Source organism: Lissotriton helveticus, assembly GCF_964261635.1.
Source record: "Lissotriton helveticus chromosome 1_1 unlocalized genomic scaffold, aLisHel1.1 SUPER_1_unloc_5, whole genome shotgun sequence".
NCBI classification, from domain to species: domain Eukaryota; kingdom Metazoa; phylum Chordata; class Amphibia; order Caudata; family Salamandridae; genus Lissotriton; species Lissotriton helveticus.
Window position 1 is genome coordinate 1,475,436 of NW_027611692.1, and position 14,778 is coordinate 1,490,213.

The window sequence follows — 14,778 nt, forward strand, 5'->3', positions numbered from 1 at the left end:
TGCCTTCTCCTGCCCAATCCATATATTTCAGAGCGGCAGAGGCTGTGTATTAGGACATTGTAATGTTGAGAGCAGCGGGCCAGTATCAGGTTGTATAGGCTGCTGCTGCTCCGTTGTCTTCAATGGAGGTCTAAATATTTCAATGTTCCAAGCTTTGTCTCGTGAAGGATTTATTTATACTGACCCTCTGCATCATCCCTTCAGATAAGTTATAGATAAAAAGCGCCAACACGTTGAAGCTTTGTTGCTTCCATTGCTCAGCATTCGAACTCTGCATCAGCTTGAGCTTGAATTGCTGTTGCTCCGAGAGCATGGTTTGTATAAATATAAGAGTCTGGTTGACTAATTTATTAACGGGGCAGAATTATGTCCAAGGACTTTAACATGCCTTTTGTGAACCAGATTGTTTTGATTTGCAAGTTTCATGGTCTGCAAATGGAAAGATGGGGGTTATGAAGTAGTGGACTGGGTTGTTAGGGTTTGTTCTCTGAGACTGTGGGTGCACTCTATATTCACAGAGACCTTTTCCAGCAAGGGATCATGGTTCTTGGTGAACCAAAAAAGCATTTATTCATACCCATATTTGCTTCACAATGGCCTCCAGAGAACAAGGGATTCTTTTGTTTTGTAAGTTCAGGACGGTTATTTGTAAAATGTGATGAAGTGTGATAGTCGTGTGACGCAAAACTATTTCTTTACTTCCTTTCAAGGTATTCTAGGATGACCAGGCAGTGCAGCGTGGCTGCCACCCTTGGAGGAACAAAATATAATATAACTGTCAGGTAAGGATTCCTATAACTCTTAAGTTTCCTTTTCCCCTGTTTCTTCTTTCTCTATTCCCTTTCTTGATCTCTGTTTTGTTTTTGTCTCTTCCACTTCAACATTTGACTCCCTCTGTGCACTATTCTTGTTGTTATCAACCTTCTGATAATAATATGATGGAGCCACATGCCTTCTGGAAATGTTGGGGGTGTAGTGCAGGTCCAGTTCCTTCTTAAGTCAGTTTTGCCCAGCAGTTCCTTAACTATTGGCACATTTGTCTTCTCTACACCATGTGATACTCTCCCCCCTCTGACTGTTCTTTTGGCGTCTATTCTCTCTTGATCTGACTTCCATCTCTTTACGTCCTCCTAAACTATCCTTTTCTGTCTTATCTACTACAAGCAAAAGGCACAGTATATGTGTGTGGACACACATGCACACAAGGCTTGCTTTAGGATGGTGCAACCGGTGGAGCCGCACCTGGTACTGATCTTGGGGGCACTGTGTTTAGAAGTAACTTATGGGTTCACAAGCAGCTGCTGCACAGTTCCCTGTGCTGGAACATGTGGTGAGAGTGGAAGATAGCCTTTTTTCTCTTTCTTCTGTTTTGTGTTTTTCTTTTCTAGACCCTTTTTCGTTTTCTTTACTGTCGTGCTGTTTTTTTCTCAAATCAAATCAAATCAAAGATAGCTTTATTCGGTGTTTGTACAAAAAAACCATAAAAGCACATTAGTTATAAATACTCTACATCCATGTCATACATTAGGCATATTATTACTCTAGACATCCTAATAAGAGATATTTCACAAATTCCATTAAGAATATTAAAAAGCAAGTCTTAAAACAGTTAAGAAGGTTAAAAGGGTTAAGCAGAATGGACCTGGGTAGTTTGTAATGTACTATAAAAATGTAATAAGGTACAATATAATACAGCGTACAAACAATTTGTAAACATTTAACCCTCGTCCCTCTGCGTCTTACTGCGTATTTAAAAAGAAAGCTACAGCAGAGGGGACCTGGGTAGTTTGTATAGTACTATGGAGGGTCATAATGTACAGTATAATACAAGCATACAAACAGTTTCCAAACATTAAACCATCGTCCCTCTGCATCTTACTGCATACTTCAAAAAAGCAACCGCTGCGTGTATAGTAGGTTCATCTTGTAATAGGTAAAATCTAATCAAAGCTGGTTTACATTGCCTCAATCCCCAAGTCTTGAGAATGGGTAGCAGATAGCGCTTCCTTCCCCACTCGTAGTATTTGCAAAAGAAAATGCAATGAATGTTTGACTGGGTTGATATGTCGTCACAAGGACATTTGATTAAGGAGGCAGACCAGTCATTTATAACGGGGAAAGATATCAGTCTATAAAAACAGTCTGTTCTCATCCGTGTCAGTAGCATTCTATGATAACTAGGGAATGCCAATTCCAGGTATGGATGTAGGCCTGGCCCATGAGAAATGAGACGGTGGGAAGTAACCGTAGGTTTATTAGCATCAGTAAACCACCGCCTGTCTTCTAATAACCTAAGACAAATTTCCTTTAGAACTTTCTTGGGCATTTGCGTACAAATACTTGGTGTTGTATACAGATCTGGATGGCCAATAGAGTATAATTTTTTTTTTACATAAGATAGCCAGGTGAACCTAGTAGCAGCTGATTGATTCATGCAGTCTTGGATAATATCCCTACTGAAGGCTGTCTCCTTGGAGGACCCTATCTTGTGCCACAGCATGACTGGGGTTATCTTTATGATATCTATGATGTGGACTCGGTCTAATTCTTTGTGGCATACGGTCGTGGAGATGGATCTTGGGACTGCAAGCAAAAACCGAAAAAAAGCATTTTCTAATATTTGAATTTCTGTGCAGTCGGCCGTCCCCCATAAGCCTGCACCATATGTTGCAGTTGAGACGCACTTCGCTGCGTAGATCTTAAGCAGAGAATCGACTGGTTTCCCCCCCAGTCTCTTTGCAAATTGTTTTAGTGCGCCTATGGTGCGGGTGAGGACCAGGCTGCGAGTGGTAATGGCTGTGGACCATGTGCCCCTATTATTAAAAGTAATGCCCAAGTAAGTGAATGTTTTTGTCACACCTATCTTTGATTTATTCACGAAGGTTTTGCAGTCAATTTTAGTGTTGTTTGTTGGGGTACAACACATAGTGAAAGTTTTACCGACATTAATCTTCAGCCCTCTGTTACTCATGAAGGTTGAAAAGCCAGTTAGAGCCTTCTGCAGGCCTATCTGGGTACGTGACATGATAACGGCGTCATCGACATATAAGAGTAGTGGTACCGGTTCGCCGTTAATTTTAGGGTAGTCAACTTCCAAATTTGTTAAAAAATCTGCTACTCCGTTTATATATAAATTAAAAAGAAAAGGGGCAAGAATACAGCCCTGCCGTACGCCCTTTTCTATGGGAAACTTTTTAGTTAATTCTCCATTTTTGCCATATCGTACCGTGGCACCTGCATCTCTATAGAGTTCCTTGATGAAATTCAAAACATGTGGGTTTATCCCCATCTTAGTCAGGGTGTTCCATAGCAGATTGTGATCCAAGCAATCAAAAGCCGAGCTTAGATCGACAAACGTCAGAAACAAGTTCCCTTTCTTGACAGTCGTGTATTTATTCATAATCAGTGCCAAATTTAGGCCCTGCTCGACCGTGCCCAGGCCACTCTTAAAACCATATTGGAGTTTAGAAAGAACCCCTTTGCATTTGGCGCAGGTTTGCAGTTTTACCAATAAAATCCTGCCTGCTACCTTCATCAGGGAGTCAAGGAGTGAAATGGGTCGATATGATTTTGGGTCCTGCCTATCACCTTTTTTGTAGATAGGGATTACAATTGCTTCGTGCCATGTGGCAGGGAAACCTATTTGACTGTAAGTATTCAATACGTTTGTCAAGAGTGGAGCTCAGAGTTCTAGATTTTCTTTGAATATGTCAATCGGTATTCCATCAGGCCCTGGGGCTTTTGAATTAGCACTCTCTCGTATGGCTTGCTCGACCTCTAATGGAGAGAATGTAATGTTCAGAGGAAAGGCGCTCATGGTGGTTGGTACTTCAGACTGTGATGGTGTATCAGGGGTTGCAGTGCCTGGGTCCTGTCGGAGGAGCATGATGAGTTCTGGGCCACCAAGTAAGTCCTTATCATCCGCACAATTTGAAATAGTGAATTCCACTGAGCTAACTGCACACAGCGTCAGTCTACAGTGGCATTTAAAGCAGTGATTACAACAAGGTGAATTTCTTTGTTCAATAAAATGTCCCTTCCTAGATCACTGGATAAAGGAATAGATTAACAGTCTAGGTGGGCAGGGGAGTAAATAACATCTGATAATTCATTAAAATTATTTCAAATATCTCATTGTGATGCCAGCTTTTGCCACAGAAATTGAACATTTTTAGTGTTGGCTGCTTCTGAGAATCTGTGTCACAATATATGTGCAACTTATGTTACTTTCTTAAATATTAATTACGTTTTCTATCACATCCATGAGCTCCAGTAATCCAAAGCTCCCGATCTACAGTGTCCCCGAGCTGTTTCACCACTATCAGAAATGATACTCAACTCATTTCCTGGCTTGTTTTTGTCCATACTTTCTTTGTGCAAAGTATAAGGTCACAAATATTTTTTCTTTGTGTTTATTTACAATTTTTGACTCCATTTCTACAGGTGACTGAAGCATGAAGAGAAAAAAGAAGGTTTAAATTTAGTGAAATACAACGAAAAGGATTATTTCAAGGAAAGTTAAAACATTCTTGAGCTCTTGAGAAGAAAACACATTCTATGTGCCAGGAATGGTGAGGATGTTGGTGCAGAAGAAAATGGTGAATGTGAAAGTTGTCAAATCCCTATAGTAAAATGGCCATAAATGTTTATCAAGTGTCAGGAACTGAGATTGAGGAGAACATTGGCCACAACTGATACCTACACAGTGCACTTGAGAAAACTCAGTGTTGTAAATTCTGTTTGATGGTTTATGAGAAATGCTTTGGAGACGCAAATCCTCCCCAACAGATCAGCATCCGTATACGTGTTGTGATGTGACAGAACCGTCAAAAAGACTAATATCCCTGGTTTACAAGCGGAAGCTTTTGTCTCTGTCTCCTGAAGATGAGAGGAGAGAAAAGGTTGTTTAAAAGAAAGTCATTGTAAATACACTTTCTCAGATGTCGTTACAGCAAAGATGCTGGATTACCATTTCCAATATAGGAAGATTTTCCCCCACCAACTCTGTCTCTTGGGTTGATCCGAGTGGTTTCAAAGTGTCCTGTAACTCCAAAGTCGATCATTAACCAATGAACAAAAAAGCATATTCTGGCACAGAAAGTATAAAGGGGCCCAGTGTTACGCTATTGATAATTCATAAACCACCCTGGCATGCCCTAATCATCAGTCATTACAGGTATGAACAAACATACCTAACAGGCAAACACTAAAGCCCAAAGACCTTAAAACTCCTAAATCAAATGTGATAAACTAGAATCACTAAATAAGACTAATTAAACTAGAGTGAATTCACCAGGGCATAACTTGGAGAAAATTAATCCATGAGGGCATCTTAATCAATACAAGGGGCTCCTCGGTGAAAGTTAATAAGACAAGTTAGATTGGTGCCTTTAAAGGTAGAACAATGATCTCCAGGTAAAAACTATCATTAGTTAAATATATGTTAAGAAGAGCATCTGAAATGTACTTTAGAAGTTAATGCTGAGTTGTAACATAAACAAGTACACAATCAGAAATCAAATTTAGTCTTAAGATGGCATGTATCCAGGAACAAAGCCAACTTGGAGAAACAAACAACTCGAATAAGAGCAATGACTGTGAGAACAGCTTTAGTCATCAATCCCACCTCACTAAACATGAGAAAACTAGCGCTGGACTAAAACCCCATCAGTGCCCCGAATGCCAGAAACACTTCAATCACAAATCCAATCTCACTTTACATGAAAGAACCCACACTGGGCAAAAACCTTATCAGTGCTCTGAATGCTGTAAAAGCTTCAGTCATAAATTCAGCCTTACTGTACATGAAAGGACCCACACTAGACACAAACCTTATCAGTGCTCTGAATGCTGTAAAAGCTTCAGTCAGAAATCCCACCTTACTGTGCATGAAAGAACCCACACTGGGCAGAAACCGTATCAGTGCTCTGAACGCCGTAAAAGCTTCAGTCATAAATCCAGCCTTACTGTACATGAAAGACCCACACTGGACAAAAACCTTACCAGTGCTCTGAGTGCCGGAAAGGATTCAGTCAGAGATCCAGTTTAATTGAACACGAGAGAACTCACACTGGACAAAAACCTTACCAGTGCTCTGAGTGCCAGAAAGGATTCAGTCAGAGATCCAGTTTAATTGAACACGAGAAAACTCACACTGGACTAAAACCTTATCAGTGCTCTGAGTGCCGGAAAAGCTTCAGTCAGAAATACAACCTTACTGTGCATGAAAGAACCCACACTGGGCAGAAACCGTATCAGTGTTCTGAATGGCAAAAAGGTTTCTATCACAAATCCGGTTTAACTCAACATGAGAGAACCCACACTGGGCTCAAACCCTATCAGTGCTCTGATTGCCAGAAAAGCTTCAGTCGGAAAATAACTCTCACTTACCATGAGAGAACTCACACTGGGAAAAAACCTTATCAGTGCTCTGAGTGCTGTAAAAGCTTCAGTCAGAAATACAACCTTACTGTGCATGAACGAACCCACACTGGGCGTAAAAGGTATCAGTGTTCTGAATGCCCCAAAAGCTTCAGATTTAAAACAACTCTCACTTACCATGAGAGAACTCACACTGGGCAAAAACCTTTTTAGCTCTTTGAATGCTGGAAAAGTTTAAGTCGGAAATCTGGTCTCACTCAACCTGCGAGAACTTACCTGGAAAAAACCTAGTCATTGTTCTAAATGCCTGGGAAGCGTCTGCTGGAGATTCAGTTTCATTCAACAAGAGAGAACCCACAATGAGAAAGAAAATGACTCGTGCTCTCAATGTTTCAAAAACTTTAGTTGTAAATGTAACCTTTCTATATAAGAGAGACAATGTGGGAGAATAAAACGTTCTCACTGTCAACCCGAGGAGGAGCTTTCAGCATCACAAAACATTTACATGAATCAGCCACAAAGACACCGCTCCATTGATTGTCCTACAAACTCTACTGAGAAAAGCACGCAGCGAGGGATGGAAATGCTTGAATTAACCTCATTCTTTTGTAACTATTTGTGGCCTCATTCCATTCAGCGTGTTTTGTTTGCTGAGTGTTTATAAGCAATGACTGACCCACAAAGTCCATTCGATCCTGAACTTTGAGGCCACGCCCCCAAGGATCTGGAATGCTTGAACCTCAAACTGTTTCCAACCTCAATGAGCCTCACCAGGGGGCTGCAGCAGGAGTCCCTTTGTCGAAGGTCTCTATGGGACCAACATCTGTTCATGTCTGTACCACGTAGGGCTGATCATTGAGAAAAACTAAAGGTGATGGATGAACTGGTAGTTAATCTCGGCACCATCCCGCCACATTCTCTAGTCTTTGTGTAACTACAGACGAGGCCAGTCATATGCAAACCGTTCTTGGCCCCATTCTAAATAGTCCTAATGACTTCTGTTCCAAAAGGACACAGCCTCGTATTACAAAGATCCACATGAGTGCTCTCTTTCCATCTTCTTTTTGTTTCAAATGGAACCTGCTTTCCCATTAACCAGGCCTCAGGCCTGCCACGTTCCATGCTTTGGCTCTTATCATCAACCTTGAACCATCTCCATAACTTGGAAGCTCCGAAGACTTCGCAGCTGTTGTAACTGCTTGAAGTTTCCCGCATTTTGATGGCCGTGGATTCAGGTTCAACTTGATGACCCAACTCTACTTTGTGGGAATTTTGCACAGCAAGCCACTTCTGTGCAGCTCGTCACCTTCTGAGACTGATTCAGCCAAAAACCTTGCTTCAAATTCCAGTGTTAATCATCACCAGAGACTAAACTTATCTTTGTCCTCTTGAGCATAGCTACCGAAGTCAGCTACAATTTTGTAGGTGAATTCCTGATTGATTCAGTGGATCTGCTTTTTTTTAATTCATTTTCCTTTTTGTTTGGTTTTGACAGTTGTTTTTGTAATTAATAATCCTTAAATCACAGCCCTCCTTTAGATTTTGCTTCTGAATAAATATTAAATATTCTTTTTAATCTAAACTTGTTTTGAATCTTTAAGTTCCTTGTCTATTTTTAATAAACTGTATTGAAATGTGTGACTTCCACTGCTTTGCTTTACCTTCAAGCGTGCCTTAGGCCATACTGCTCAAGCCACGTTACCAAAAGCGAACTAAGAACACTTGGGTAGAAGACACATTTACCTTTGCTGACCAAAGTTTGGAAAAAGCGAAGGAGGCTGACTCCAGAAAGCACACCAAGGTTACTGTCTTAGGTGGCTTCTGCATCACCTGTAGATGCAAAAATCAAAGATTATGAGGGAAGCTGTTGGAAGCTGTGCCCCGGGAATTTGAGACTGCCTCTCAAACAGTCTCAAACAGTTGAAAGAGCTCAAGAGGCACCCGTCAGAGATCCATGTCTCAGCAACTAAGACTGCCTGCTCCTGTCATACAACACTCACACTGAATCACACTCCCTGTGCAATGTTCAAACTTTTACATAAACAAGTTGTGTTGTGCTTTGTGAACAGGCTTTCACCCCCCTTTGTATGCAAATGAGTTTCTTTGATCAGACACCCCAGGCCTCCATCTCTTCTAGTGCAGATGATAATGTGAGAACTCTAAGGAGATCACAAACAAGGGCTGTATTGAGAAATAATCGTCTTCCAAGTCACACAGTAGTTTGTAGTTCTTTATTAGTATTTTAAATGTACATCCTCATCCCGTTCCAAGTTAGAATAAAGTTTGCGAAGCGCGACTCTCTTGTGGCCCGCTCCCCAGATTAAGTCCATAAGAACAGAAACAGAGTCCAATTTCCTGCCTGAAGAAGCGCAGAGGCAGGTAAACTAGAGGGGTAGTATAAATGTATTTACAGCATTTTTGCTTTTCCACTCTACCCATGGGTCGATAGTTGCAAGGAGCCCCAAAACAACAGGGAGCTGCAAACCTTGGATATCACCTAAGTTGCCCTGTACACGTTCATTTTCGTGTGGTAAGTTCATCGCTTAATACCTGAAGATGTTAGGGTGCCACCCCAGTGCTAATTGTGGCAGCACTTCCTGTTTTAAGTTGTTAGTTTGTGCATGGGATATAAGCTGGATTTGGTCAAATTTAGCCTTAGTCTAGAAGCCCTACCAAAATCGTCTAGAACATCCATCACCTGTGGTAGATACGAATGCACGTTCCTGAGGTACACAAATGCATCATCAGCATACAGTGATATGTCCTCTCAATTTGGCTCACTCGGTATACTGATTGCTGGGTCCTGTGACCGAAACATGACAGCGAACAGATCCATGGCTAGGGCAAAAGTAATCGACAGTGGGCATCTTTGCTGCATGCTTCAAAATAAACTGATATCTCTGCCTGTCCGGATGTGGGACAGCGGGTTGGTGTAGAGGAGATTAATCCAGTGTAATATTTCTGGGACTAGTTTCATGCACATTAGCACTTTCGTTAAGTAAAACTACTCCAGGGTGTTGAAGGCCTTCTCTATATCTAGTGAGAGTGCTGTGTATGGAGGCAATTCATGAAGATTCTTTTCCATCAGCCACAAGAGGCGCCATAGGTTAAGATATACTTTCCTCCCAAGTACGAAACCATTCTGGTCTTGATGCCAATGTAGAGAGGCAGGGGAGCAACCTGTTTGAAAGGACCTTCCTGCAAATCTTGTGGTTGGTGTACAGTGGCCAGTAGGAGCAGAGCTCCAGTGGGTCCCTGTTGGGCTTAGGCAGTACCAATATCATAGCCTCCCATAGGGATCCCGGCAATGTGCCCTCCTGCCTGGCCTGTTGGTACATTTGGAGTAGCTTTGGCGAGAGGGTTGCTCTGTAGGTGAAGTAAAAGTCCACTGGTAACCCGTCCATCCCAGAAGTTTTGTTGCACGCGATCTAGTCAATCATGAAGCCAATTTCCTCAGTGGTCAGGGTTTCATCTGATGTATGTCCCTGAAGATGTTTAAGTTTGGGGATCGTCAGTCTTTTCAAATACTCATCTAATTGGGGTGCCTGCACTCTCAACACAGCCTGGTATACAGACGTCTGGTTCTACTGGAAAGCCTGTTTTATATCTGCTTGCACATTCAATATCTCTCCCACCGGTGATCTACTGCCGTTTCTTGGGGTCTTTGGGGTCAACGACCATAGGAGCCTTGCTACTATTTGATAGTGTAGTGTTCCTAGTCTGACCATCGCCTCTCTTTACTCCTTTCAGAGAGGGGTGATTAGGTTCTCGTTTCATGCAGCTACCACACATATATTTCCGCTGTTCATATTGTTTGTTCATAGGAGAGGTTCTTGGCTCACAAGGCATGTTTTACACCGTGCTACATCTTGATGCACAGGCCTTATGTGACACCCTTAAAGGTATCCCACTCTATCACTGTCGTAGAGGCAGTCCCTTTGTTCTCCTCAAAGATGGCGATATGTGTACTTACAGTATCACAGAAGACTCTGTCCTGTAGGGCCGGGGCTTACCGCCTCCTAATAGGTACTGGTGCATGTCTTCTGCTCCACTGAATCATCGTTTTGAGGTGGTTGTGGTCCAAAAGTTGGTGGCCTAAACATTCACGTCACAAGACCAAGGAAGCCACAGAGGAATTGCATAGGAGCAAGCCGATTCTGATGTGCAGCTAGTGTACTGTGAGAACTACAAGTACTTTTATGTATGAGGATGTGTTAGATCTGGGGGTCTCTAGTTGGCAATGGTATTCACCTTTGTCCAAATAGGGACCCTTACTTCTAAGTCAGAATAAGGGGATTACACTCCTTAATAACCCCTGTTCATCCCCTATGTAGCTTGGCACGAGAAGACAGGCTTATCTCAGAGGCAGTGTGTTAAGCATTTGTGAATATACACAGTAATACAGTGAAAACACTACAGATTAACACAACACAGGTTTTAAACAAGACCACAAATGACAAAAATCCACAATACTACACTTAAGATGACTTAAAAGATGATGCAAGTTGCTTAGTTCAAGTTGTTGGTAAATGCAACAAAGTTCTCAACAAAGTACCTGGATGCGCTAGGCAAAGTAAACAAAAGGCTCACAAAAGGGGAGTTGCGTCGGTTCCGTGTTCCGGGGGAACGGTTGCGTCCTGCCTCAATGCTTGCGCAGGGTAGGTTACTCGGTGTGAGCCTTACTGGAGCGAAGGTGATGCCTAGATTCACGGCTTGCGGGCCCGTTGCGGTGCGCAAGATGGCGCCTTGATGCAATTATCTGGTTGCGATGCGAGAAGATGGCGCCCTTGATGCGGCGATGGGATGACGATGCAATGACGCCCTGGCAGCCTTGTGACGACTCTGTACTTTGGAGCCGCGACAGGCCCTGTGACACTCTTCTCCGGTAATGCGATGGCGACTCTCTCGATGGTGTCACGTTTCTCCGGTGATGCGACAGCAGGCAGCTTTGATGAACACACGCTTCCAGAGAGATGCAATGAAGTTTAGCTTCTCCCACGTAGCGATAATTTCAGCTGCGGCGGCGACACGATTCTTCTCGATGCATGGCACTTCCAGCTTCCAGTGACTGGAGTCAGAATTCCCAGCAAGGAAATTGAGGAGGGAGCTGGAGGTGAAGTCTTTTGTTCCTGAGACTTCAGCAGGAGGCAAGTACAGTTCAAGCCCTTGGAGAATATTCTGTAGATGAAAGTCCTTACAAAGTTCCTTCTCCTTTCCCTCGGCAATAAAGCAACCACTGCAGGCCAACCCAGGAAACAGCACACTGGCAGAGGGGCAGTCCAACTCCTGCAGCTTCCTTGGTTCTTCTCCTAGGCAGAAAGATTTCTTGTTTCAGTAGTGATCTAATTTCTTGGGATCAGGGTCCCAATATTTATAACCCCAAATCCTTTGTTCTCTGAAGGCAGAGAGGCCTCTGCCTAGTCCAAACCAGTTCCTGAGCACTTTGTTTAAATGACTCTCTTCTTCTTTTCACTGTGCAGGGCAGAGACATCAGATGCCCCACAGGAGGTGGAGCCAGCACAGGGGAGGGAAGATACAGCTCTGGAGCACTCTGTTGACATGATTCCTCCTCTCCTTTCACAGAGCAGGGTCGAGACATCAGACAGGCCACAGGGCCAGCATTGTAGAAGGAAGGCCCAGCCCTATTCAGGTCCCAGGTGCAACTCCTCCCGCCCATCTAGATGTAGATCTCTCAATTCACCACCGGGCTACCCCAGCCGGTCTCCTGGAATTCCCCAGCCCTATCACTCACAAACCCAGACAAGGAATACACAACCCAGCAGAGGCAGGCTCAAATGGTTAGGCAAGCAAATACCTACTTTCTAAAAGTGGTATTTGCAAACACAGAATATTAAAATAAACTTTACTAAAATATGTATTTTATTATTCTGAGTTCAGGCATACTAAATTCAAATTTCTACTGTGTTCCCTGAGTCAGTTAGGAATATAAGAGTGTAATATTCTAGCTGCTCATTCTGGCCTATGAGAACAGGTAGCCTTTAATAGTGAAAAACGAAAATGGCTGTAATTCACTATTAGAACATGCTACACCCATCAGAGCATTCCTACCTTATACTTACAATGCACCCTGCCCTTGGGCCTACCATAGGGGTGTCTAATATGGAGACTGGCAAGTGGGTGCACTTGGCCAAGTCGACATGGCAGTGCTAGGCTGCACAAAGGCTTTGCAATGGGAGGCCGTAGACACACATTACAAGCTGCTTCTGTGTGTGGCACAACCAGTGCTGCAAGCCCACCAGCAGCATTTGATTTACAAGCCATGGGCACACATGGTGCACTGTACTAGGGGCTGACAGGTAAATCAAATAACCTAATCATGAAATCCAATCAGTACATCAATTTAACATAAGGAGCACTTGCACTGTGGCACTGATTAGCAATGCCACAGTGCCCAAAGCATATAACCAGCAAAAATATCTCAACGCAGAGGAGGCAATCAGAAAAAATGGAAGGGAGACTCACGCCAATGATGCCAGGTCTAACACGTGTCCCCTCCAGCTGAAATGTGGGGAGACCTACCCTTCCCCTTGGGAGTTCTCTTCACTAAGGCGGAAAAATCTGGACTGACCATCAGCGTTGGCGTGTTCTGTACCAGGGCGGTGTTTCACCGTAAAGTCCATACCCTGTAGGGAAATGGATCACCTCAACAACTTTGGGTTCTCACCTCTCATCTGCATCAGCCATCTGAGGGGCCTGCGGTTGGTCTGAACCCGGACGTGAGTCCCAAACAAGTATGGTCTCAATTTCTTCAGTGTCCAGACCACAGCAAATGCCTCACGCTCAATTGCACTCCACCTCTGTTCCCGTGGGAGTAACCTCCTACTGATGAAGGCTACAGGTTGGTCTAGGCCTTCTTCATTAATCTGTGATAGAACAGCCCCCACACCATGCTCTGAAGCGTATGTCTGAACAATGAAATATTTTGAGAAATTGGGCGCATGAAGCACGGGGGCTGTACCCAAGGCAGTCTTCAGGGGTTCAAAAGCCTTCTGACAGGTGTCAGTCCAGTTCACTTTCTTGGGCTGCTTCCTGGAAGTCAGCTCAGTCAAGGGTGCAACAATGTTGCCATACCCCTTGACAAACCTCCTGTAGTACCCTGTGAGTCCTAAAAAGGCTCTCACCTGTGTCTGAGTCTTTGGGGGTCCCCATGCCAGGATGATATCAATCTAGGGTTGTAGGGGCGCCACCTGGCCGCTTTCTACCTGGTTACCCAAGTACACAACAGAACCCTGCCTGATCTGGCACTTACTCACCTTGATAGTGAGGCCTGCCTTGCGCAGTGCCATCCACACTTCCCAGAGGTGCTGCAAGTGTTCTTCCCAACTGGCGCTGAACACTGCAATGTCATCCAGGTAGCCGGCACTGAAATCCTCCAGCCCAGCCAACACCTGGTTGACCAACCTCTGAAAGGTAGCGGGGGCATTCTTCATCCCAAAGGGCATAACCCGGAATTGGTAGTGCCCATCTGGTGTGGAGATTGCTGACCTCTACTTACCCCCACCAGTCAAGGCGATCTGCCAGTACCCAGACGTCAAATCAAACGTGTTGAGGTACCGTGCAGCCCCTAACCGATCAATGAGCTCCTCAGCTCTGGGGATGGGGTGTGCATCAGTCCTGGTTACTGAATTGAGCCCTCTGTAGTCCACACAGAACCAGAGTTCGGGTGTGGCGCCTGGCGAGGCAGCCTTTGGGACCAAGACCACTGGGCTGGCCCAAGGACTGTTGGAGGACTCAATGACCCCTAAAGCAAACATCTTGGAGATTTCCTCCTTAATGTAAGCCCTAACCTTGTCAGTCACTCTGTAAGCCTTGTGCTTGACAGGAGGACTGTTGCCAGTGTCCACATCATGGACGCACCACTCTGTGACACAAGGAACCAAGGAAAATAGATCAGAGAATTGCCCCAACAGCTGGCGACAATCTTGCTGCTGATCAGGGTTCAGTGTGGTAGAGAAGCTGACACCATGCACTGACCCATCTTGCTCTGTTGCAGACAGGAGGTCAGGAAGAGGCTCAGTCTTCTCCTCCATTTCACCATCTGTCGCTAGGAGCATGCCCACTTTGGACCTTTCTAAGTGGGGCTTGAGGCGGTTAACATGCAGAACCCGCAAGCGGTTCCTGGGAGACCAAAAGTTCACCAGATAGGTGACATCACTCTTGCATTCCACCACTTCATATGGACCGGTCCACCTGTCCTGGAGCGCACAAGGCTCCACAGTGGCCATGACATAAACTTTCTGTCCAGGCTGAAGCTCAATCAGAGTGGCATTCTGATCTTACCACCGCTTCATTTCCTCCTAGCTGGCTTCCAGATTCACCTGAGCAAGATCTCTGAAACGCTGAGTCTGGTTCCTGAAGGCCAGCATGTAGCTATAC

General features: G+C 44.2%; 1 pseudogene; it reads left to right on the forward strand.

Annotated features, from left to right (window-relative positions):
* Positions 1 to 4,466: 4,466 nt before the first annotated feature.
* Positions 4,467 to 7,903, forward strand: LOC144806153 (uncharacterized; annotated as a pseudogene).
* The last annotated feature ends 6,875 nt before the right edge of the window (positions 7,904 to 14,778 follow it).